General features: G+C 41.6%; 1 protein-coding gene across 5 annotated transcripts in view; it reads right to left on the minus strand.

The window, feature by feature from the left end:
* Window positions 1-27981, minus strand: part of LOC126418931 (calcium uptake protein 1 homolog, mitochondrial) — a 538349-nt gene that overhangs the window by 203520 nt on the left and 306848 nt on the right. For 4 of the 5 annotated variants that reach the window (XM_050085964.1, XM_050085960.1, XM_050085965.1 and 1 more), the window contains exon 1: window positions 17446-17545. The exons of the other annotated variant lie outside the window; for it this stretch is intronic. The gene's annotated coding sequence lies outside the window, so the exon portion shown is untranslated. Of the gene's footprint in view, window positions 1-17445; window positions 17546-27981 lie in introns of those variants that run through there. 5 annotated transcript variants of the gene reach the window in all.

The following is a 27981-nucleotide window of genomic DNA, read 5'->3' on the forward strand; positions in this document are numbered from 1 at the left end:
AGATTATGCCTACTACCCCTCTTGACTATTGGTGTGACCTATGCAACTCCAGTCTTTTGTTGTGGATCTTTTGTCGAGCGAGCAGTTTTATATGATAGCTAAGTATGGAATTACTGTACCAGCATACTCTGAAAGGAACCTAACTGGTATACAACCTCAACCAAAAGACTTGCCATTACTAAGTGACTTAAGCTGCTTCACTACACCTAGGATATTTACTTCTAAGTTACTCATGTCGACAGCTGTTCTTGAGTCGAGCTCTGGAATATTTACTTCATCTTCTTTAGTGAAGGAATTTGGAAAACTGTATTTAGTAGCTCTTCTTTCGTGGCACTGTCAATGGTAATATTACCATTGCTATCATCCAGTGAAGTTATTGGTTGTCTCTTCCAGCTGGTGTACTTTATACATAATCAGAATCTCTTACAATTTTCTGGTACATTTTGAGACAGCGCTTTGGGACTATTAAATGCATCCTTCATAGAAGTCCATGTTAAGTTTCAGGCTTTAGTAAAACATCATCAGTCTTGGAAATTTTGTGTTCTTTTAAATTTGGCATACTTTTCTCATTGTTTTTGCAACAGTGTTTTGACCTGTTTTGCATACCATACGGGTTCAGTGCCATCTTTTATGACTTTATTCGCAATAATCTCTCAATTTCTGTTAATATTATTTCTTGGAGTGTAAGCCACATCTGGTCTACAATTACATAGTTAGTTTGCAATGAGTGGAGGCTGTCTGTTAGAAAGAGTCAAGTAAATTTTTATATGCTTTCTAAATAGATATATTTTGTGTTCATTTTTGGTTGATTTGGATGTTGGGATATTAGTCCCATTATCATGATCACATGGTCACTAATCCCTGCATCCCTCATGAAGTTCCCTATTTGCTCAGAATTATTAGTCGCTAAGAGGTCAAGAACATTTTCGCAACCATTTACAGTTTGAGTGGGCTCCTGAACTAATTGTTCAAAATAATTTTCAGAGAAAGAATTTAGAACAATATCTGACAAGGACTTATTCCTATCACTAGAATTGAACACACATTTTTGCCAACAAACAGAGAGTAGACTGAAATCACCACCAAATATATGTGTATGAGTGGGGCACATATTTGATGTGATACTCAGGTTTTCTTTGAACTGTTCAGTAACTGAATCATCCGATTTGTGGGGAGGGGGGTTAAAAGGAACCAATTATTACTTACTCCAGCTGTCAAGTCCCATACTAGCTCAAGGAGCTATGTACATAAAGTTCAATACAAGATAAACTACTTCTAACTGCAACAAACACATCATAACAGCTGTATTTAATCTATACTTTCTGACTACCCTTAGGCCCAAGGTAAAAACTTCAGCTGAACTTATCTCCAGCTTTAGCCAGCTTTCAGTTCTGATAATGATTTGAGCTTCAGTGCTTTCTATTAGTGCTAGGAGCTGTGGTTTTTTCCCAACACGGCTACCACAATTTACAGCTATAATGAAACTTCCTGGCAGATTAAAACTGTGTGTCGGACTGAGACTTGAACTCGGGACCTTTGCCTTTCACGGGCAAGTGCTCTACCAACTGAGCTACCCAAGCATGACTCACGCCCCGTCCTCACAGCTTTACTTCTGCCAGTACCTCGTCTCCTACCTTTCAAACTTTACAGTAGCTCTCCTGCGAACCCTGCAGAACTAGCACTCCTGAAAGAAAGGATATTGTGGAGACATGGCTTAGCTACAGCCTGGGGGATGTTTCCAGAATGAGATTTTCACTCTGCAGCAGAGTGTGCGCTGATATGAAACTTCCTGGCAGGGTTCGCAGGAGAGCTTCTGTAAAGTTTGGAAGGTAGGAGATGAGGTACTGGCAGAAGTAAAGCTGTGAGGATGGGGCGTGAGTCATGCTTGGGTAGCTCAGTTGGTAGAGCACTTGCCTGCGAAAGGCAAAGGTCCCGAGTTCGAGTCCCGATCCGGTACACAGTTTTAATCTGCCAGGAAGTTTCATATCAGTGCGCACTCCGCTGCAGAGTGAAAATCTCATTCTGGATACAGCTATAATACTTATTGTTGCTATGTCTACCCACACCCTGCGTTTGTCCTCCATCTTTCAAGACAGAACCCCTTTCTTTTGCTTTTCCAAAACCCTCTAACCTAAAAAAACTGCCCAGTGCATTCTATACAGCCCCCATTACCAATGCAGCTGCCTTCTGTATGGAGTTGACTCTTGACCTATTAATTGGAACCTGAACCCCACCACCGTATGTTGCAAGACCACAAATCTGCACCCTGCACAGTCAGAGAACCATCTGAGCCTCTGACTCAGACTCTCCACTCGGCTCTGCACTGAAGGCCCACAATCAGTCCTGTTAACAATGCTATGTTAACGTAGCTACAGATGGTCAGTTATGCTTTCATCTGCCCAACATGACCAGCAGTATTTACCACTTCAGCTAACAACCTGAAACCAGACAATCTCTTATGATCCAAAGCAACACACACTGTTGGGACCAACTTGAGCCACTACCTGCAGTAGGCTGCATGCTGTGTTCTTAACGGCATCCAGGAACACCCTTTCCACATCCAGAATGACTCCGCCCATTATGCACGTAGAGTGCAAACTGCATTTCTTCCACTCCTTGGTAGTCCTATCCATAAAGGGCCCCATTACATGCTTAACATTGGAGCTCCCATCCACTAGTAATCCTACCCTCTACGAATGGCCATACCTTGCAGGCCAGACGCTGCCTCTGACACTGGGCAAGCAACTGCATTTGGCTCAGGATCTTGATCAGCCACAGACAGCACTTGAAACCTGTTTGTCAGATGAACAGGGGAGGCCTTTCTACAGGTCCCCCAGAAAGTCATTTGCTGCATGCCACACTGAAATGAAATCCCACTTGGTCGTGGGTTCATGGTCATTCTCAATGTGGGCAGTAACACGAAGAGTCACAGTCCTGGACCAACAGGGTGATACATGCATGCACTGTTAGTACCATGGATCCCCAGATCTGGTCCCTTAAGAGTGATGCCCATAGGCAACAGTCTCACGCTGTATAACTGAAGCCAGCAGTATCTGGAGCTGCAAACTAAAAGTCACCAAATCAGCTCACATCTGACTACAGCAGTCACAGTATCTATCCCTACTAAAGGTGGTGGAACTAAACTGACATGCAAAAGTCGTGGGGTAGTGATATGCACATATACCAGTGATGCTAATATCATATACACAGGCTATAAAAGTACAGTGATTTGGTGGAGCCGTCATTTGTACTCGGGCGAGTCATGTGAAAAGGTTTCTGACATGATTATGGCTGCACAACAGGAATTAACAGATTTTGAATGCGGAGTGGTGGTTGGATCTAGTAATACGGGGCGTTCCATTTCTGAAAGCGTATGGGAATTCAATATTTCAAGATCCACAGTGTCGACAGTGTGCCAGGAATACCCTGTTTCAGGCATTACCTCTCACCACCAACAACACAGTGGCCGATGGCCTTCACTTAATGTCTGAGAGCAGCGGCATTTGCATTAAGTTGTCAGTGTTAGCAGACAAGTAACACTGCACGAAATAATCGCAGATATCACTGCAGGATGCTCAATGAACGTATCCATTAGGATAGTGTGGTAAAAGTTAGCTTTAATGGGCTATGGCAGCAGACAACCAACACAAATGCCTTTGCTTACAGCAGGACATCATCTGCAGTGTCTCTCCTTGGCAAGTGAGCATATCGGTTGGGTCCTAGATGACTGGGAAACTAAGGCCTGGTCAGATGAGTCCCAATTTCAGATGGTTAGAGCTGATAGTACAGTTCAAATGGTTGATTTAGGGAAGGAGACCAAACAGCGAGGTCATCGGTCCCATCGGATAAGGGAAGGAAGTCAGCCATGCCCATTCAAAGAAAACATCCAGGCATCTGCCTGAAGCAATTTAAGGAAATCACGGAATATCTAAATCAGCATAGCTGGGACAGGTTTGAACCATCATCCTCTCAAATGCGAGTCCAATGTGCTAAAAGGTAGTGTTTGAGTGTGGTGTAGGGCCCACAAAGACGTGGACCCAAGTTGTCAACAAGGCACTGTGCTAGCTAGTGGCGGCTCCATAATGATGTGGTCTGTGTTTACATGGAATGGAGTGGGTCCTATGATCCCATTGAACAGATCATTCACTGCAACTGATTGTGTTCGGCTAATTGGAGATCATTCACGGATTTCATGTTCCCAAACAATGACAGAATTTTTATGGGTGAGATTGCCATGTCACCAGCTTGAACGTTCTGGAAAATTCAAGTGAAAGATTTGGTCATCCAGACTGCCTGACGTAAATTTCATCAAACATTTATGCAACATAATCAAGAGGCCAGTTTGTGCAAAAAATCCTGCACTGGTAACACTTTCACAATCATGGATGGCTATAGAGGCAGCATGGCTCAGTGTTTCTGCAGAGGACTTCCAATAACTTGTCAAGTCCTCAGAACATCAAGTTGCTACACTATTCTGGGCAAAAGTAGGTCCAACATGACATTACGAGGTATCCCATGACTTTAGTCACCTCACTGTGTAGCCTAGACAGTTATTGAAGCCCCCACTCTGGTCACCAAAACACTACTGCACAACAAGCAAGATCTACAACTGTAATGGCTGTTCACACAAAAACAAATGCCTGTTGCAACACAAGCAGCAAAGATACACAAAACACAGTTATTAAAATGCAGAACTGTGACTGCTAGATTCACAAATACACAAGAAATTTAAGAATTTAAACAAAAATGCATACAGTTTAATGGGGTTTCTGAGAACCAGTCTCTTGAGTAGCCACTCCAACTGTGCACTAAGAAGCAATAAATAGTTGGAGCTGGACCAGATGGTGATGGTAGTCATTAAAGTTCTGATATTGCAGTGCCTGTTTAATTCCGAAGGAATGGGCACTGTTGTGATAAAGCCGTTATGAAATACACGAAATGTATTTGCAGTTGCAAATATGGACAACCATCAGCTGTACAATGGAATGATGACAATGAAAATTTGTGCCAGGCTGGGATTTAAACCTCATTTTCCACTTATTGCAAGTGGTCGCCTTACCATTTAGCTACCCCAACATGACTTGTGGCCAGACAAAAACTTCCATATGTCAGCCATGCATCTACAACCTGTACTCCAACAACCATTACATATATTCCCTGTACGGGAGACATTTTACTCGAAACCCACTCGCCCAGCATCAGTGGATAAATACAATGTTGCAGTGCCTGTATTATTCTGAATTATGATGCAATGTTCCTTTGCATATGCACAAGTTTGGACAGATAAATGGTATGGCGACCACTCGCAATAGGCAGAAAACCCAGGTTCAAGTCCCAGTTTGGCACAGATCTCATTGCGGTGGTGGTGGTGGTGGTGGTGGTTAGTGTTTAACGTGCCGTCGACAACGAGGTCATTAGAGACGGAGCGCAAGCTCGGGTTAGGGAAGGATTGGGAAGGAAATTGGCCGTGCCCTTTCAAAGGAACCATCCCGGCATTTGCCTGAAACGATTTAGGGAAATCACGGAAAACCTAAATCAGGACGGCCGAAGACGTGATTGAACCGTCGTCCTCCTGGATCTCATTGCCATCATTCCATTATACAGCTGATATTCCAACTGTGAATACATTTCATGCATTAAAACTCCACTGGATGGCCTGAGCAAGCAGTGAAGGGGAAAGAGGGGCTGAATAATGCTCCTTATGAATGTGAGGTTCTCCTTCAAGATTCATAGTTTCAACCTTGGGGAGGGTGGGAACTGGATCAACAGGAGTTGCAGAATTCAGTTGAACTTTGGAATTTTCCCTTCTTGCCCCTGTAAGTTTTCAGCCTCTGTGAGAATTTTCCTATCTTGAGTTCTGGGAAAGAAGAGGACTGTTCTTTTCTATGACCTGCTGAGGAGGGGGGGGGGGGGGGGGGGGGGGTTGAGTGAGCTGATATCACCTCCCCCAACAGAGGAAACAGTTGCCTAGGGCCAGGAGTTGCTCTTTGACACCTTGTCATCATGAAAGGTGTGAATTTTGACACAATGTTAGCAAAGTTTGACATCATATCAATTGAGTGGAGTCATTTAAACTTTTTCTCTGCATCGTGATAAGACAGGTGAGCATTTGTTTTACATCCCTTCATTTTCTTCTCCCACCTGACAACTTTAACATGTCCGTGAATGACAGATGTGGTGTTCTGGTTGTTTGCAAGGCTGCTCTCATGCATTGTCCTTCCATATGTTCCACAAGTAGCCTTGTTAGTACCGTGGGAGAATGTGTCTAAATCTCTAAACATCTCATAGGAGGAGTAAAATAGTGTCTGACGTCATACCTATACATTATGACCTTAACTTCCTTACATAAAACATGTTCACTGAAATGTAGGACAAAAGCTCCACAGTCCATCCTATTACCCTTAGATCCTCTCTCAAAGTGACAAACAAAATGTATTCCATAGCATTCCAAGTCAGCATGCAGTTCTTAATCTATTTGTAGTATTAGGTAGCAATGGAAGATGACACCTTGAATCCCACCGAGTTTGTTATGAGATGAGATGGCAAAAGATTTTCTACCAGTTCTAGAGCATACCAAGAACTGGGCAAACTGTCAGCCTCCATTTCCCCTTGTCTGACTTTCACCTTGTGGTGTGGCGAAAGGTGGAAACACCATGGAGTTGTAAGCCTCTGTACTAGTATCTTGCTCTCTATCTACCAAGACAGCTGTGTTGGCATAGTCACAGTGAAGGTGAGTTTGACCCATTTCATTGCAGTTCTTCTGTCATGATGCCACACATTTTGATCAGAGGCTCTCCCCACAGATTCCACACCACCACGTCGAAGGCTACCTGGCATAGTAGAGGTTGGGCATCTCAGTGCCCCAGATTGGCAAGACACCTATTCTTTGGCATATATGGGGATGTTACAGCTCGGGCATTATCAGTACAAACTCTGTGTTGTCAGGAGGGGCTACAACCATAAGGGTAAGTGACAAATCCCCTATGATGCATTAGCTAACACACTGGATTTTGGGTGCAAATATTAATCCACTCTAATAGTAGGTGCAGATCATAGCACACGGTGGATAGTTTATACTCCTGATAAGGTGTCCTGCAACCAATCCACACTTCCATGAAATTTAGAAAAGTAGAGGTCAAAGCCAAAAAGATCATAAATAATTATGGCAAAAAGATTGAGGGAAAGGTGCTAAAACTGACAGGTGTCTTACTAATAGCTGAATAATCAATATAAGAGCTTTACTAGGTGTAAGACTTAGTTTAGTTGCCTGTTGCAACAGGCACGAAATTACCAAATAGTCTATACCAGCCCCTGACACCACAGGTGGAATTATCCTTCAGGAACATGCTCCCATTTAGAGGGTGCATCACATTTATTAAGGAATGCTACCAGTTCCCAAGCAGTCTGTCAGCTGAGCTCGATGCCAAGATCAGTGGAACCAGTTCCACGCAAAGCTGACACCCTACACAGGTTTGGTATTGCTAACTGCAAGAAACTGATCACTGAATTTGGGGGTTGGTGATTTCAACGTGTCATTTTCTCCACAGTTAATTTCCGCGGCCACAGTTCCATATGCAGTGTTATTTTGCTATTCCCTTTAGAAGTAACAGAGTGAATGATTTAACAGTATTTGTGCTACTGAACAGTCAACTCTTGACTACAGCTTGTCCTCTAAATTAGAAAGAGCTCTTTTGTTTAATCACTAGATACTTTAATCCCTGGAGTTATTGATCACCTTTCATTGCTTTTGTTCAATTTTACACAGTCTCTTTGATTCTTTTAGTGGAAAATGACATAAAATGCTGGAAAAGTATGGTTCAGAAAGAGTTAATTGTTTGTATACACCATGTGCTTTGTAGATTTCTCCTCCGCAATTTCTTTCCAAACACTGTGATCAATTCATTATGTATAATTCTGCGAGGTAATTCTTTTTCCCTATGATTCGAACCTAAGTGGCCAGTATATTCTATTGTTAAGATCTGTTAATAATGGCCAGAATTTAAAGCACTCGTGGGACACTGATACTCACTTCCTTCTGAGGGGTCACCTGATATTAATGCATGACACAGCCGACAGATGCGAATAATTTTAATCATTGCCTGCATTGAAAGTGAAGATTCGAAGCCATGCAATAAGACCACAGGTAGCATCTGCATAAAAATAAATTTAACATACCAGACGATACACGTGTTCCTCTAATTCTTTTGAACACTGTACTACTAACCTGGTAATCATTTTACAAAGAGTTCTGTATCAGTTTACACATTCCCCTTCCATGACTTGAACTTCTTTACACTTTCCTTTCTGCCCTTAGTTTGCACTTTACATCTGCCCTATCGGCTGCTTCTGAACTTGTTGGGTTGGCTTTAAGCTTGTAGCATCTCGTGGATCATTTCACTGGTTTGCAAGAGTTGACTGTAATTCAGTCTAGTGGTCTAGCCTGAACTTGCTGAATCTGTTTGAAGTTGTGTAGCTACATTGAAAATTATGGTATCTCTATAACAGCCAGTATCATTCCTCATGTAATTTATATAACACCCTCATGAAAATAATGTTGACATTCCTCACATCAATCTCCATTCCTGATGTGGCACTTAGAACACTTGTCCATTTTGACAATAAAATTTTGCTTTGTGTATCTAGTTATATTTTTGTTCAAAGAAAGACAATAATAAAGGGATTTCTAAAATTGCGTTTTGATAAAGTAGTTTGTACATGAGGACTGATGAGTACCTATTTAATTATGACACTTAAATGTATTTTTAAGCATAACTACTTCAAGTAGTGAAATTTACTTACAAGAGATTTGTGAATACTACTGTACATAAAGAAAATAAAACTAATTGATAAAAGATAAAGTTCACATGATTTGTAAGAGCATGTCATTTGATCTAAATAATAGACTAAAGAAGATTATTACATATATCACACTGTATTGCAAAAAATAAATTTAAGTTTTGTCTAAAGGAAAACTTGCTCTACTTGTAGTAACAGAGTTTGCATTCTTTGGTTCATAGTGTCTTTATTCCATGTGACCTAAAAGTTCTCCTACTGAATAAAAGCATTAACCACACAAGAATTCCCTAACAGTTTTATTAAACAGTGACAATAAAGTAATAACTTTTATGTTATTTAGAAGAATATTGTAAATTTATACAGCATAATTAGTTGTACAGTATTGGATAAACACACGAGACTGTGTAAAGTACAGTACTGTGTAAAGTACAGTACTAATTAGCATAGCAGAACGCCAATCTCTGCCTTTATTTACTTTCATTATCTTTATTCTATGTGTACTACTTATAGCTTTTCATTAGATCATTACACATGTCTCGTGTTTGGGGAAATGAGGGGCAACAATGCTACTGGACACAAATAAGGAGCTTCTGAAAAGAAAAACAAAAAATTGCTGATTTCCATATTGGTCTCTCATTCTTGGCAGGCAATGACATGCATCACTTTCTCCCTTGTACTTCATGAACCTTTGCTACTTTATTTTTCAAATATGGGTCTTAAACCTCACTAAATAGCAATGCTGTTATATATTACACACTTGATCAGGTAACAAACATTATAGGAACTGATTGCTGTCTCATTTGAGGAACCATTTTTTGTTATCATCCAAAACAGATCTATTGAGAAAAACCACTGAATGTCTACATCTGTGTTCAATTCACATTTCTGCCATTTAAAATTCCAGCACATTTTACTATTGTGCTGAACTATTTGTTTCAATAGTGCATTAAAACTTCAATGAAAATGTCAATAGACAATATTTTAATCAAGCATCAACTTACAAATACCAATTGCTGACTGGCTAACACACATTTTATATAATTAACTAACTTCAATATCACAACATTTTCTTAACTGGAAACATAGCCCACTGTCTAATTCAACTGGATATGATTTAATTTTCTGTAACTTTCTGAATTTTCATAATTACGCTCTGTAAACAGGATACACAAATCTGAAATTTACAATGGAGTCTTTTACAAAACAGATCCCCCCCTATGATCAAGGCACACATGCTATTTAAATTTTATAGGAGAAATGCTGCTAGCTCTTTTTACACACTTTCAAAAACATGGTCATTAAAGTCTTCAGGCTTTCAAATGCTTCTATTGTGTCCCCACCTCTTTCTCTAACACATGTTCCTTCCTTTATTTCTGAAAATTTGCTACAATCTATACATGCAAGTGAAATTTGGTATCAACATTGTGTCTATACAGCTAACACTACCCTACAATTTCCAAACATATTTTGCATAAACACTTTGAAAATGAGATACTTGCTGTTAGCACCTAATTTATTCCTGTCGTCAAGCTGGCCTCAAATGATAGAATTTTCCTATCCCCAGCTATCTCACTTTCATTTCTTTGTATTCTATGACTTCTTACACATTTTCTTTTCTTATCGTGCTTCTTTCCACTTCCTTCGTTGCTGCTCCTTTTTGACTATTTTGTTCTTTAATTTCAGCCAGACTTTTCTTTACCTTTAACCTGGAAACTTCTCTCTGCATTCCATCTTTAATTTCCAAATCTCACCTGTCACTAACATTTCTTTGCATATTTGCATCTTGTCCTGGTCTCTACGTCTGTTTCTTACTCTAAGTTGATGGCAAGATCTAGAGGACATAATATATAAATGAATGACTTCAGTATTGTTTAAGTGAAATCCCTGGATGGAACAGTATGTAAAATAACGGAAAGGCAAAAACTCATCTATAGTGGACTGATGTGTGGAGCCTAGAACCACGTAATAGGAAACACTGTACAGGGTATCTTTTGACTCCTGCACTTTTTCTAGTAAAAGTACACACATAACCACACAGACACCCAAACAAACACTCCTGTGGCTGCCACAAGACATTATTGAAAGCTAGTGCCTGGGCTGAAGGAGAGAAGAGCATAGGAAAGAAAGGAGGAGGGGTTGCAGGAAAGAGAGACTAATTCTGATAGGTGACTCAGTGGTTGAACATAAAACTAAAGGGGTACAGAAGGTAGAGCATAAAAGAGATATAGAAAGAGGGAGGGAGGAAGGGGGAGTGGGAAGGGCATGGGAAAAAGGATAGGAAAGCGGTGATGAAGAGAGAGAGACTGGAAGGGGGGGAGAGAGGGAGAAGGGTGGAGGCCATATTGGGGGGGGGGGGGGGGGAGAAGAGTGGTGGGATAAGGCAGTATACAACCTGGATGGGGATGGGGAGAAGAGAGATGGAAAAGGTAAGGTGGTGCAATAGGAAATAGTTCAAAGGAGATTTAGGCCAGGGGAAATGCCAAAGTGCAGGGCAATTCCCGCCTGTTTTGTTTAGAGAAAATTATGTTGGAAAGAAATATCAAAACTGTCATTATAGTGAAGCAATTGTTGAAATAAAACTTCTTGTGGTATGCAGCAAGTTCCCCCATTGGATGGTAAAATTTGCAGTTTCTGACAGTCTGGCAGAGAACGATCATCCACATAGACAGTTGGATAGTTGTCATGTCCACATAGAATGATGTACAGTAATTCCAGCATAGTTGATACATAACATGGCTGCTTTCATATATGGCCTTTCCTTTAATTGAGTAAGAAATGCCTGGGACTGGATTGAGGTGGATGGGTGGGTAAGTGTATGGGGCAGGTCTTACACCTGGGCCAGCCACAATGGACTAATCCATGGGATGCAAGGTTTGGAACAGGATTGGAATACAAACAGACAATGACATTCTGTAAGTTGGGCGGGCAATGGAAAACTACTCACGGTGATGGGCGTGGAGTATTACAGGACATGAAGAGTCAGTTTAGGCCGTGGCGAAGAATGTGGACGAGCTTTTCCAGGTCGGTTGATCAGAAGAGTGCTGGTAAGTGGGTGGTTAACAGAATTACTGGTGCCAAGGGAGGAGATAGCATGGGGGTTCCCCCCCCCCCCCCCTCCCATGAAACACGGACCTTGCCGTTGGTGGGGAGGCTTGCGTGCCTCAGCGATACAGATTGCTGTACCGTAGGTGCGACCATATCGGAGGGGTATCTGTTGAAAGGCCAGACAAACGTGTGGTTCCTGAAGAGGGGCAGCAGCCTTTTCAGTAGTTGCAGGGGCAACAGTCTTGCTGAGCTGGTACTGCGAACGGCTGAAAGCAATGGGAAACTACAGCCGTAAATTTTCCCGAGGGCATGCAGCTTTACTGTATGGTTAAAGGATGATGGCGTCCTCTTGGGTAAAATATTCCGGAGGTAAAATAGTCCCACATTCGAATCTCCCGGCGGGGACTACTCAAGAGGATGTCGTTATCAGGAGAAAGAAAACTGGTGTTTTACGGATTGGAGTGTGGAATGTCAGATCCCTTAAACAGGCAGGTAGGTTAGAAAATTTAAAAAGGGAAATGGATAGGTTAAAGTTAGATAAAGTGGGAATTAGTGAAGTTCGGTGGCAGGAGGAACAAGACTTCTGGTCAGGTGAATACAGGGTTATAAACACAAAATCAAATAGGGGTAATGCAGGAGTAGGTTTAATAATGACTAGGAAAATAGGAATGTGGGTAAGCTACTACAAACAGCATAGTGAACGCATTATTGTGGCCAAGATAGATACGAAGCCCACACCTACTACAGTAGTACAAGTTTATATGCCAACTAGCTCTGCAGATGACGAAGAAATTGAAGAAATGTATGATGAAATAAAAGAAATTATTCGGATAGTGAAAAAGAGATGAAAATTTAATAGTCATGGGTGACTGGAATTCAACAGTAGGAAAAGGAAGAGAAGGAAACGTAGTAGGTGAATATGGATTGGGGGGTAAGAAATCAAAGAGGAAGCTGCCTGGTAGAATTTTGCACAGAGCACAACTTAATCATAGCTAACACTTGGTTCAAGAATCATAAAAGAAGGTTGTATACATGGAAGAAGCCTGGAGATACTGACAGGTTTCACATAGTTTATGTAATGGTAAGACAGAGATTTAGGAACCAGGTTTTAAATTGTAAGACATTTCCAGGGGCAGATGTGGACTCTGACCACAATCTGTTGGTTATGAACTGTAGATTAAAACTGAAGAAACTACAAAAAGATGGGAATTTAAAGAGATGGGACCTGGATAAACTAACTAAACCAGAGGTTGTACACAGTTTCAGGGAGAGCATAAGGGAACAATTGAAAAGAATGGGGGAAAGAAATACAGTAGAAGAAGAATGGGTAGCTTTGAGGGATGAAGTAGTGAAGGCAGCAGAGGATCAAGTAGGTAAAAAGACGAGGGCTAGTAGAAATCCTTGGGTAACAGAAGAGATATTGAATTTAATTGATGAAAGGAGAAAATATAAAAATACAGTAAATGAAGCAGGCAAAAAGGAATACAAAAATCTCAAAAACGAGATCGACAGGAAGTACAAAACGGCTAAGCAGGGATGGCTAGAGGACAAATGTAAGGATGTAGAGGCTTATCTCACTAGAGGTAAGATAGATACTGCCTACAGGAAAATTAAAGAGACCTTTGGAGAAAAGAGAACCACTTGCATGAATATCAAGAGCTCAGATGGAAACCCAGTTCTATGCAAAAGAAGGGAAAGGCAGAAAGGTGGATGGAGTATACAGAGGGTCTATACAGGGGCGACGTTCTTGAGGACAATATTATGGAAATGGAAGAGGATGTAGATGAAGATGAAATGGGAGATAGGATACCGCGTGAAGAGTTTCACAGAGCATTGAAAGATGTGAGTCGAAACAAGGCCCCGGGAGTAGACAATATTCCATTAGAACTACTGACAGCCTTGGGAGAGCCAGTCCTGACAAAACTCTACCATCTGGTGAGCAAGATGTATGAGACAGGCGAAATTCCCTCAGACTTCAAGAAGAATATAATAATTCCAATTCCAAAGAAGGCAGATGTTGACAGATGTGAAAATTACCGGACTATCAGTTTAATAAGTCACGGCTGCAAAATACTAATGCGAATTCTTTACAGACGAATGGAAAAACTAGTAGAAGCCAACCTCAGGGAAGATCAGTTTGGCTTCAGTAGAAATGTTGGAACACATGAGGCAATACTGACGCTACGACCTATCTCAGAAGAAAGATTAAGGAAAGGCAAACCTACATTTCTAGCAACTGTAGACTTAGAGAAGGCTTTTGACAATGTTGACTGGAATACTCTCTTTCAAATTCTAAAGAAGGCAGGGGTAAAATACAGGGAGCGAAAGACTATTTATAATTTGTACAGAAAGCAGATAGCAGTTATAAGAGTCGAGGGACATGAAAGGGAAGCCGTGGTTGGGTAGGGAGTGAGACAGGGTTGTAACCTTTCCCCAATGTTATTCAATTTGTATATTGAGCAAGCAGTGAAGGAAAAAACAAAAGTCGGAGTAGGTATTAAAATCCATGGAGAAGAAATGAAAAGTTTGAGGTTCACCGATGACATTGTAATTCTCTCAGAGACAGGAAAGGATTTGGAAGAGCACTTGAACGGAATGGATAGTGTCTTGAAAGGAGGGTATAATATGAACATCAACAAAAGCAAAGCGAGGATAATGGAATGTAGTCAAATTAAGTCGGCCGATGCTGAGGGAATTACACTAGAAAATGAGACACTTAAAGTAGTAAAGGAGTTTTGCTATTTGGGGAGCAAAATAACTGATGATGGTCGAAGTAGAGAGGATATAAAATGTAGACTGGCAATGGCAAGGAAAGCATTTCCGAAGAAGAGAAATTTGTTAACATTGAGTATAGATTTAAGTGTTAGGAAGTCGTTTCTGAAAGTATTTGTATGGAGTGTGGCCATGTATTGAAGTGAAACATGGACGATACATAGTTTGGACAAGAAGAGAATAGAAGCTTTCAAAATGTGGTGCTACAGAAGAATGCTAAAGATTAGATGGGTAGATCACATAACTAATGAGGAAGTATTGAATAGGATTGGGGAGAAGAGAAGTTTGTGGCACAACTTGACTAGAAGAAGGGATCGGTTGGTAGGACATGTTCTGAGGCATCAAGGGATCACCAATTTAGTATTGGAGGGCAGCATGGAGGGTAAAAATCATAGAGGGAGACCAAGAGATGAATACACTAAGTAGATTCAGAAGGTTGCAGTAGGTACTGGGAGATGAAGAAGCTTGCACAGGATATAGTAGCATGGAGAGCTGCATCAAACCAGTCTCAGGACTGAAGACCACAACAACAACAACATTAGTATTTTACCAGCCCATAGATATAGCTTAATACAAAGAGATTGGTTGATTTGGGCAAAGGGACCAAATAGCGAGATCATCAGTCCCATCGGATTAGGGAAAACTGGGGAAGAAAGTCAGCCATACCATTTCAAAGGAACCATCCCAGCATTTGCCCGAAATGATTTCAGGAGATCACAGAAAACCTAAATCAGGATGGCCAGACACGGGTTTAACCGTCATCCTCCCAAATGAGAGTCCAGTGTGCTAACCACTGTGTAACTTCGCTTGGTAATATGAAGAGAAATGAAATGTAGCTCGTACAAGACATATCAGTGTATGCATAATACATAACAAGGAGAGGACAAATGGTTGGCCACAGAATTGTTGAAGGACCCATCACAGCATTTGCCTGACAATTTAGGAAAATCATCAAAAAATTTAAATAAGGGTGTCTGGAAAGAGTATGGGACTCCATCCTCTCAGAATCTGGAACCAGTGTCCTCAAAAGTGCAAGACTCCATCTGGTTACACCTAAAGCACAATTCCCTTGTATTTGTACACATTTGGAGAAAACCAGTGTTTCACCCCATTTTCTATGCAAGGTGGGTGTCTTCTGCAGTTGTAATGTGTGTGTTGGTTCTCATTGCAGCATATTCACTATGCACATTATTAGTTCCTAGACAAGAATGCTTTAACTGTAATGTAGACCCTTAATGTCCTCCTTACACTATCAGCCTCTTATTTTCAAAAAGTTTCCTTTATCAGCATCTCAATACTTCCTGTAATATTATTTTTCATCGTAACTGTTCAACTCACAGTTATCTTGCCATCTTACTGTTGATGAGGCAAGGTGGTGTTTTTTAGGTGCATAGCACAACACAAATCTAAATCAAACATCCTGTTTCCAATTGTTCAAGTAATGTTACACACTAATTTGTGGAGAGCCAGAAAGAAGGAAGGGGATTTTCATAATAGAACACATTGAATGTATTTTCTTCAGTATTTAGATTTTTTTTAATAGGCCTATACAAAAGAAATATATTAAACTAGCTAAGCATTAATAAATGAAATTAACATCAAGAATAAATTTTTTATTTATGCAAATTACCATATATATGACGATTTCTTATAGGTTATATATAAGCAGAGTGTAAACCACTACCATGTCAGTAGCACTTCTAGACCTAATGCTGAGCACACATCTGTAGGGACTAGGACACATTGAACAGCTGCCCTTTGATGCCCTCATACTTAAGGACACCACAGAATCAGCCAAGTAACAGATAAAGATATGCACTACAATGACCTGCTAGGGGCCAACATCCACACTAAATGACAACAGAAAGCAAGAAACAGAATATCGACCATGAAGATCCTTTTAGATGTGCAAGATCTTGTGGGCCTGACTCCCATAATTTAATGGTGGTGTATTCAGAGGTTCATGTTTCACCCGTTTCACTTTTTCACAGAATAAAAAGAGACTCCCATTTAGTGTCTGTCCAACTCTTTCTTTTGTAAACTCTAACAATTGTGCAAGCACAGCGTACAATGTGCACTTATCTTGCGAATTCGATTTACATTAAACTATTCTTTTAACTACAAGCCAATGTATGTAATTTTCTCTGCTTGCTCGTTTACTATCTGTCACACAAGGTTAATTCCCGATTTCTTTTTGTTCAAGTGTAGTTTCCAGTAAAACAAACTTCAATACCATCATCTTCTGTGAAAGCTCGCCGGTCTTAGAATGTAGGTAGGCTGTTTCATTGTTCACGTACTTTGCAAACGCCTTATTCGTTAAGTTCGCAAAATTATTGCCTACGTTTGTCACTCCAGTGCTCAACTATGTGGGAACACAGTTAGGCCTACCTGAATTTCAGTTTAACATACTTCCAGGGAAAATAAAGTCTTTCATCGACGAAATTATTTATTAGAATCCACGTTGACTGTACGAAATGTGGGTGGTGTGCACAAGTGTCAACTTATTTGTGAGCTTTATATTTGCAAGTTATCTTCTGTAAACTTTTTACAACTCCGTCCGATATGAAATACTTCATAATTAAATATTAACTCGTATTGTGTAGTAGCTTCGCTATGCAAAAATACTGTTTCTATTAACTAAACGTCCACAAAACTGACATAGCTGTTATTATACGGGGATTGCATAACTTCAGCTTTCAACAAGGTCAATAACTTTATCAGTATTTGTTGAAGCTGCAACACGCAAAGAAGCACAAAAATAATAGTCATTACGAATAGAGAATATTCGTAAGTCAATATACGATCATGCAGCAACAGTTTCTCTGTGCTTACGTTGATTCCCTGTTGCCTCCTGGTCCTTCTTACAACTCTACTGCTATTCTGCTACTGCTAAACTAAACACGCCTCTCCACAGATCTTCACTATACAAGCCAGTCAATTACGCATTTCTTTGGTTGTATTGCGGCAGGAGAGGGACAATATAAATGTAATCAAGTTTAAAATAATTGACGAAAAGTGATATAGTAGATAGTATCAGGTGTCACGTGTTTGTCATATTAGTTACCACTATGCTGCTTCACATATTTGTCAAATAAGAGCTCTGTTTTGCTTGAGCGAAATTGATCATATAAATAGAGCTAACTCTAGTGATAATAGTGATTAATATGCTTGATAAGTTTGAGCGAAATTAATGATCGAGAAACCGGTATTTAATTATTGCTATATGCTTTCGATTTTGCAATTTAGCAATTACTGAGCAATGACTTGAGTACCGGTACACTAGAAAAATTTATTTAGCAGCTAAAGATTAATATGTGTATAACATACTTGCATTGATAGCATAAAACATTTCATCTGTATCTATACTCTGCAAATCACTGTAAAATGTACCCCAAAGGTTACATCCAATTGTAGTACTTTTCTTCCCGTTTCATTCTCGCATGGAGCACGGGAAGAAAAATTGTTTAAACGCCTCTGTGTGCGCTATAAACAGTCTAATCTCTTGTTCACGTCCCTTTGGGAGCGATGTGTAAGCGGTTGTAATATATTTTCACCTTGTAATTACATTGTAGTCCAAATCCCAAAGCGGGGCCGTCAGTGAAACACAACACTAACACTGAAAGCGTTTATTACGGTCTCCAACGTGCAGCCAGAACAGAACTGAATTCCTGAACGGAGAGTGCAGCAATTTATACAAACATCGAATGCCCCAGAATGCTGGTATTTATGCAAAAATAAAATGTTACAGGATATACAAGCATATTTCAAGAACCTACCAGAAATGGTAAATACTAAATAAAAAATAATTGCTTGTGGTTGGGTTTGCACCACCGACCTGTAGCACGCCAAACAACGGCGCCAACAATTACTCCACACTGCACGTAGCACAGCATTGCTCCGTCTTCGGGAGAAACAATTGCCCGCTGTTTCCGAAGTTCTCATTGGAGTCGACTACAGCATCATAGATCTTGCTTGCTTCGTATGTCAGCCCTGCCGGTTCGTATTGTCCGATCGTGTTACATACTCGTTGCTATGATGAGTATCGAAGGTAGTCCTCCCCGTCGAAGCTTCACAGTCTTCGAATGGGTCACTAGTTTCCTTGAACTTCCCATTGTTCATCTGCGACTCTGGACTGTAGTAGGACTTCGTACGGAGGACATGGACAACGCTTCGCGCTTTTATCTTCTTTATAAAAGGTCATAACTCTCTACTTCATATGTGACGTCCGACAAATGGTGAAGGATTCGATACAGTACAAAGTAGCGCTTTAGTAACTTTTCCAGTAGGCCTACTTTCCGGACAAATGTAAAAATCTATACCTAGTCTCCTGACCTGTATTTGACTGTCTGGTGCTTGGAGTTATATCTTTCTCCTAGCCATCCAGGGTCCGTATGTGAACCATCCGCCTTGCTTCTTCTATCTTGGTGACTAAGTGTTTCGTGAAATCATCCTGATTATTGTCCAATTGAAAGCGGAGCAGTGTACATGTTCTCATTTCGATCTTGTGACCATCAAGCAATAAGAATGCCGTGGAGCCTGTGGTGTCTTGCTTTGCTGCGTTGTATGCTAATGTCATGATAGACAGTGCTGTATCCAAATCTCTCTGCTCGATCTCAGTATCTCAGTGTACATCAAGAGCATTTGTGCAAACATCTTATTAAAGCTTTCTGTGACATCATACGACTGTACACGGAATGCAGCAGTCATCCTGTGGATGATATCATAACATGACATTGCTTCTGATATTAGCTTCGACTGGAAAACTTTTCCACCATCAGAGATCAAAACCTGGGGTTCTCAGTGCTCTAAAATAATGACTTCTACAGGGTGAAAAGTATTTAAACCGACAAACTCTAGGAGGTTGTAGGGGACATCAGAACAAATATTTTTGCCTAATGTCATTTTTTCCTATAAGGAGTATTGAAACCGGTAGAGTAAGATTTCTCTGGCGGCAAATTAGTTAAATCAACAAACACTTTTCCATTTTTTTATGACCAAGAGACAACACGTTAATACAAACCAATTTCAATTACAGTAGATTTTCGAAGACGCCTCCATTGACACGCAAACAAAGGTTACACCGTCGGATCGTGTTCTGTCTGACACAGGCAAAAACCCCAGGAGTATTCTGAATTGTTCCTGCTGCTGCTACTACTATCCGAGCAATCAGATCCTCTTCTGATGCAACAGGAGTTCCGTAAACAAGGTTGCGCATCTCTCCCCACACAAAAAAAGTCCAGAGGGGACATATCTGGGGATCGAGCAGGCCATGGTACGGGACCACCTCTGCCAATCCACATTTCTGGGAACCGTCAGTCCAGGAATTGATGCACATGACAACTGAAATATGCCGTCGCCCCATCATGTTGGAACCACATGCGTTGTCATGTAGGGAACGGGACGTCTTCCAGCAATTCTGGCAATGCTGTGGTGAGAAAATTGTAATAGTGCCTGATATTTAATGGCCTAGGTAGCAGATATGGCCCAATTAAACAGTCTCCATTATCACCGACCCACACATTAACAAAGAACCGCACTTGATGAGCGCTAGTAACCGTGGCATGTGGATTACCCTCACTCCAAACATGCGAATTGTGTATGTTGAAGACTCCATCACACCCGAACGTTGCTTCATCGGTAAACAACACAGAGGATGGAAATGTAGGATGCATTTCACATTTTTCCGGGTACCACTGGGAAAACTGTGCTCTGGGTGGATAATCAACTGGTTCCAGGTTGTGGACACGTTGTAAGTGAAATGGGCATAACAATTGCTCTCGAAGGACTGTTCTTACATTCGTCTGATTTGTCCCCATGTTACTTGCAATTGCACAAGCACTGATTGAAGGATCCCACTCCACAGGCTGCAAGACAGCTTCCTCAAACTGCAGCGTTCTTACCGTGCGACGGCGTCCCTGTCCAGGTAATCTGCTAAATGACCCGGGCTCACGCAGACATTGGTACACATCAGCAAAGGTCATATGATGCGGGATACGGTGATTAGGATATTGTTGTTTATAAACCCGCTGTGCAGCTCGTCCGTTGTGATGCACTACGTAGAATGCACCAACCATGTCAGTGTACTCACTCCAGGTGTATCGCTGCATTAGTTAACAGAGACAATGCACTACTACACTGGTGGACAGCAGTTGCATACAACTGAAGAGCATAATATGCCCCCAAGCAACTGAAGATCGTAATACAGCCTCTAACAACTGAAGAGCGTAATATGGCCTCTGCCGGTTTAAATAATGCCCATAGGAAAAAATTACATTAGGGAAAAATATTTGTTTAAATGTCCCCTACAACCTCCCAGAGTTTGTCGGTTTAAATACTTCTCACCCTGTATATGGAACTTTGAAATTTCCATAGCTCTGGCAGTCAGCAGAATTTTGTGAAAGCATAGCAGGTGAGGCAGTAGTGCAGACTATTGTCCATTGATTCCCATCTGTCATCTTCGCGAATCTTCCCAAGAGATCAATTCGAAGTCAGTGGAATAAGACTTTTACATATGGGATTGGTATCAGGTGGCCTGGATGTAATTACAGCAAATGCTTCTGTCACTGACACTCCTTATAGTGGCTCAAATAAGGTCAAACAGATTGGTAGAAGTCTGGCCAGTGATACATGCATCTGATTCTGTCTAGAAGTTTCACAGATCCCAGGAGACCAGATGTTGGAGTTTCATAGAAAAACTTCTGAGTAACTTCTGTAACAGAACTGGAATGATGAGCAACAATTTCCACTCAATCTGCTCATAGTTCCTCTTACACAATGTTTCATTTATTAATTGGAATTCTCCTTTGGTCACCTTGTCCTTCTTCAAGACATCTGTGGTTTCCAACTATGCTGGATCTTCCTTCTCTTCAGCAGCAATGTCGGTTAACTCAGGGGGACCTAAGATTCTGTCCACACTTCTGTGTTCTGCCAAAGGATTCCTTGAAAGGCAGTCACTGTCCTTTTGTCTGTGTCTGCTTTCTGTACTACTGTAACATCATACTCCTGAAGTGTCAGTGCCATCTTGCCAACTGACCATGCGGATCTTTCAGGTGGTCAGTCAGCACAGAGAATGGTGGACCATTACAATGGTGAATAGTACGCCAAATAAATACAACTGAAATGTTGAGCAGTTCATCTAGGACTTACTCTGGAAGCATAAACTACCACTTTGCTCTTAATTGCACTAGAACTGCCATCTATCCCATAGCTGTTACTTTCTGTGCAAAATTCTCGCCTGGCATTCTCGTCATTCAGTACTAGGACTGGAGAAGATGTTAGTGCCTCATTAATGACAAGGAATGATTTCTCTTGCATCTCATTGCAGGAAAATTTGGTGTGTCTCTGCAGTAATTTGTGCAAGGGATATGTCTTGTCACAGAAGTCCCCTATTAATCACCAGTAGTATGAATACATTCCAAGAAAACTTCTCACATCATGAATGAGTCAGAAAATCTATGATTGCTCTTATTTTCTTTGGTTTGGACATAAGTGATCCCTGTTCACTTGGTGCACCAAGGTTTTACACTACTGGCGAGTAAAATTGCTACACCATGAAGATGACATGCTACAGACATGAAATTTAACTGACAGGAAGAAGATGCTGTGATATGCAAATGATTAGCTTTTCAGAGCATTCATAGAAAGTTGGCGCCGGTAGTGACACCTACAACGTGCTGACATGAGGAAAGTTTCCAACCGATTTCTCATACCCAAACAGCAGTTGACCGGCGTTGCCTGGTGAAACGTTGTTATGATGCCTCGTGTAAGGAGGAGAAATGCGTACCATCATGTTTCCGACTTTGATAAAGGTCGGATTGTAGCCTGTCGCAATTGCAGTTTATCGTATCGTGACATTGCTGCTCGCGTTGGTCGAGATCCAATGACTGTTAGCAGAATATGGAATCAGTGGGTTCAGGAGGGTAATACGGAACACTGTGCTGGATCCTAATGGCCTTGTATTGCTAACAGTCAAGATTACAGGCATCTTATCCGCATGACTGTAAAGGATAATGCAGCCATGACTCGATCCCTCAGTCAGCAGATGGGGACGTTTGCAAGGCAACAACGATCTGCACAAGCAGATGGCGACGTTTGCAGCAGCATGGACTATCAGCTCAGAGACCATGGCTGCGGTTACCCATGACGCTACATCACAGACAGGAGCGCCTGCGATGGTGTACTCAACGACGAACCTGAGTGCACGAATGGCAAAACATCACTTCTTCAGATGAATCCAGGTTCTGTTTACAGCATCATGTCGGTCGCATCTGTGTTTGGCAACATTACGGTGAACGCACATTGGAAGCGTGTATTCGTCACCGCCATACTGACGTATCACCCGGCGTGATGGTATGGGGTGCCATTGGTTACACGTCTCGGCCACCTCTTGTTCGCATTGACGGCACTTTGAACAGTGGACATTACATTTCAGATGTGTTACGACCTGTTGCTCTACCCTTCATTCAATCCCTGTGAAATCCTTCATTTCAGCAGGATAATGCATGACCGCATGTTGCAGGTTCTGTACGGGCCTTTCTGGATATAGAAAATGTTCGACTGCTGCCCTGGCCAGCACATTCTCCAGATCTCTCACCAATTGAAAACGTCTGGTCAATGGTGGCCGAGCAACAGGCTCGTCACAATATGCCAGTCACTACTCCTGATGAACTGTGGTATCGTGTTGAAGCTGCATGGGCAGCTGTACCTGTACATGCCATCCAAGCTCTGACTCAATGCCCAGGTCATTATTACGGCCAGAGGTGGTTGTTCTGGGTACTGATTTCTCAGGATCTAAGCACCCAAATTGCATGAAAATGTAATTACATGTCAGTTCTAGTATAATATATTTGTCCAATGAATACTCGTTTATCATCTGCATTTCTTCTTGGTGTGGCAATTTTAATGGCCAGTAGTGTATATGTTGGGTGACAAAGAGGCAATTTTTTGAATTCACACAGAGGCGTGTAGATTGAACACACTTCAACATGTTTGTCAGCCAGCTTATATGTCCTCCAAGTGTGTTAGAAGAAACAACAATCTCATACAGATATCATATATTCGAAGATGGCTGAAGCGTTACAAAATCTAAGCAACATAACTATAAACTCACAGAGGTCATCAGGAGTTGTGAAGGAAGTCTTTCCCCAGACAGCCTCTCCTACCTCGATTTGCCAGTATCCTGCTACATGTCCATAGTTGGAAATACTTGTTCCTTCCAGTCAGTCTAGGGTGCCATTGATGTGCAGCAATGGATATACATCTCTCTCCAAGATTTTGTTGAGTTATCAGTATTCAATGCAGAAACATCATCTACATCTACATCTACATCCATACTCCGCAAGCCACCTGACGGTGTGTGGCGGAGGGTACCTTGAGTACCTCTACCGGTTCTCCCTTCTATTCCATTCTCGTATTGTTCGTGGAAAGAAGGATTGTCGGTATGCCTCTGTGTGGGCTCTAATCTCTCTGATTTTATTCTCATGGTCTCTTCGCGAGATATACGTAGGAGGGAGCAATATACTGCTTGACTCTTCGGTGAAGGTATGTTCTCGAAACTTTGACAAAAGCCCGTACCGAGCTACTGAGCGTCTCTCCTGCAGAGTCTTCCACTGGAGTTTATCTATCATCTCCGTAACGCTTTCGCGATTACTAAATGATCCTGTAACGAAGCGCGCTGCTCTCCGTTGGATCTTCTCTACATCTTCTATCAACCCTATCTGGTACGGATCCCACACTGCTGAGCAGTATTCAAGAAGTGGGCGAACAAGCGTACTGTAACCTACTTCCTTTGTTTTCGGATTGCATTTCCTTAGGATTCTTCCAATGAATTTCAGTCTGGCATCTGCTTTACCGACGATCAACATTATATAATCATTCCATTTTAAATCACTCCTAATGCGTACTCCTAGATAATTTATGGTATTAACTGCTTCCAGTTGCTGACCTGCTATTTTGTAGCTAAATGATAAAGGATCTATCTTTCTGTGTATTCGCAGCACATTACACTTGTCTACATTGAGATTCAATTGCCATTCCCTGCACCACGCGTCAATTCGCTGCAGATCCTCCTGCATTTCAGTACAATTTTCCATTGTTACAACCTCTCAATACACCACAGCATCATCCACAAAAAGCCTCAGTGAACTTCCGATGTCATCCACAAGGTCATTTATGTATATTGTGAATAGCAACGGTCCTATGACACTCCCCTGCGGCACACCTGAAATCACTCTTACTTCGGAAGACTTCTCTCCATTGAGAATGACATGCTGCGTCCTGTTATCTAGGAACTCCTCAATCCAATCACACAATTGGTCTGATAGTCCATATGCTCTTACTTTGTTCATTAAACGACTGTTCCATTCTTCTTCAAAAGTCCCCAGTGAAGGACTGTTTTATCATCTTACAACATCTTCTTCACTTCCCTGCATATTATCTCTTGTTCAGCCAGCAACACTCTGCACAAGTGCTGACTAATTGGTAGTTGAATGAAATGAGCGAATGGCATCACTAGCCGGGAGGCCCCATCTGGGGGAGTTCAGTCGCCAAGTGCAAGTCTTATTTCAATCTACACCACATTGGGCAACTTGTGGCCAGTGATGAGGATAAAATGATGATGAGGACAACACAACACCCAGTCCAAGAGCAGAGAAATTCTCCAACCTGACCGGGAATAAAACCCAGCCAAGTAGGCGGACATTGGTAGGTGATCACCAGTGTTAATACAGTATTTTACCATGAAGCACTTGGTCAGTCTTTTCTCCTCTCTGGATTTGAAAGTGTCTGAAAATAGGTGCAGAACACCTAATACTTGTCAACATTGTTCCTCAATCAGGCCAGATCCTATTGGCAGTTCAATAGTAACTTTCTCCCCTGAGTCATCTGTAGTCATAGTAAAGAAAGAGTCTTTGTCAACGACACTAAGCCATCCTTCCTGGGCTGGTTCACCTGTTGCTATATACATACTTTTTGGGATGAGTTGTGGCTGCTCATGATAGATAGTGAGCCAAAGTTCTCCTTGATCACTTGTAATGCAAATGATTGTTGCTGCCACATATATTTCTTTCATGAGCCTCAGTAGTATTTTGCAATACAAAAAAGTGTCACAGGTTAACTGAGCATCCAAACAGATGACATGAACTCATCTAATTGATTATGGTAGGATAACTATGTCTTCAATGGCAAACAACGACACAGAACAGACTTCATTATGAATGTGTGTTGGAATGGTTGTCAGTCTGGAGCTCTGATCTTCCACAGTCTACGACTGCCTGTGATGCTTGCAAGAAATCCCATCTGAGAATAACATTATGAGTACATTCTGCTAAAATAATGGTGATGCTGAGTTGCAGATAGGCACAACAGAAAGACTGTCACACAGTAAGCTTTCGGCTAACAAGGCCTTTGTCAAAAAAGACAACAAGCACGCGTACGCGTGCACGCACACACACACACACACACACACAACTAGTACACACACGACCACATTCTCTGGCAGCTGAAGCCAGACTACGAACAGCAGTGAATGATGGGAGAGGCAGCTGGGTGGGGGTAAGGAAGAGGGTGGGTCAGGTAAGGGGAGGGATAGCAGGGTAACAGGGGAATGGTAAAGTGCTGCTGCCGGAGTATGCAGGGATGAGGTGGAGAGAGGGTAGAACAGTTAGATCCAGTTGGGGGGTGAGACGGTGGGTGGCGGAGAGGGGGGGGGGGGGAGCAGAAAAGTACGGAAGTGCAGGGTCCAGCAATAAACCATCACTCATTCCTCATTTTAACGATTTGTCACAGAAAAACTTAATATGATGGAGAAAAATTACTTTTATTTATGAAAAATACATACTTTGCCATTTTGGAGTATTCGGTTTTAAAAATTATATCTACTAAATGACATCCTCCTTTGTTGGCACAGTGATGAAGTCTGTCCCAAAAGTTCTCGATACAGCTTCATGTCATTTTTCTAGGATTGGCTGCCACTTCTTGGTTAATGGCCTCTTTAAGTGCTTTCAGTGTTGTGGGACGATGTTTGTACACTTATCCCCAAAGAAAAATTCACGAGGTGATAAATCAGGCGACCTTGAGGGCCACATGATGTCTCCTCCTAAAGCAACAAGATGACCAGGAACCAATTCGTGCAACACTTCCATAGAACGCCGAGAGGTGTAGGATGTTGTTCCATTTTGCTGGAAACACACTTCTTGATCTTGATGATCTGCAATAAACTGGTTTAGCCTAGGTTGGAGGCAGTTGTCCAGCAAGTGACTATAACGGTTTAAATAACTGTTACCATGTGGCCACCTTCTTCAAAAAAATATTATCCCCACACAAAACATTCAGCAATGGCACACCAAACTGTCACATGAGGGCTGTTTAGTGGCTGCTGATGAGGGTCTTCAGCAGCCCAGTAGTGGAAATTCTGTTTGTTTACAGTTCCTGATAAGTGGAAATGGGCCTCATCCGAAAAAATAAACAAAGTGTCAGGTGGAATGTTTTGAAGAATTTCTTCACATGCAGCTCTGTGAGTTTCACAATCTCTTTCGCTTAGTTCCTGGGTAACCATCATTTCGAAGGGGTGCATATTAAGTTCTCTATGAAGAATTTTTCTTACACTCCTATCAGGTAATCCCAGGGCAGCTGCATGTTTAAGTGCTGAATGAATTGGTGATTGTTGCACAGATACTCTCACACGCACATTTTCCGGCATTGTTGCAGTCCAAGGATGGCCAATAGGTTTTCTTTTCAGTGCTGAACCAGTCTTTCAAAAGTTTGACACCCACAGTTGAATAGTTTTTCTATCCAGGACACGATCATGTTGACTAAGTTCAAATCGTCTCCAAAATGCTCACTGAGTACTAATCACAGAACCACCATTACGAATAAATTCCTCCACAAAAAATGCTTGATGCTCACCAAGCCACAGTATGGTGCACACTGAAAATGGCATGTATGCTGCTTTCAAACAAAATACACTCCACATCAGTATCCTCACTACAACTCACACGCTGATTACATCAAATGCAGGAGGTTTTATTGCTGGACCCTGTAAAAAGACTGGATGCATTGGTGGAATAAAGGGCTGTGTAGTGCTGGAATGGGAACGGGGAAGAAGCTAGATGGGTAAGGACAACGATTAACAAAGGTTGAGTCCTGCACGGTTGTGGGAACATAGGTTATGGGAACATAAGATATATGGCAGAGAGAGTTCCCACCTGCACAATTCAGGAAAGCTTTTCTGAATTCAACGTTTGTTAGTCATTGTCCTTACCTATGTATCTTCTTCCCTGTTCCCATTCCAGCACGAAACAGCCCTCTATTCCACCAATGCACCCAGTCTTTTTACTTCTGTCCTTTTCTGCTGCCCCCCATCCTCTCTCC

This window comes from Schistocerca serialis, chromosome 9 (assembly GCF_023864345.2).
Source record: "Schistocerca serialis cubense isolate TAMUIC-IGC-003099 chromosome 9, iqSchSeri2.2, whole genome shotgun sequence".
NCBI classification, from domain to species: Eukaryota; Metazoa; Arthropoda; class Insecta; order Orthoptera; family Acrididae; genus Schistocerca; species Schistocerca serialis.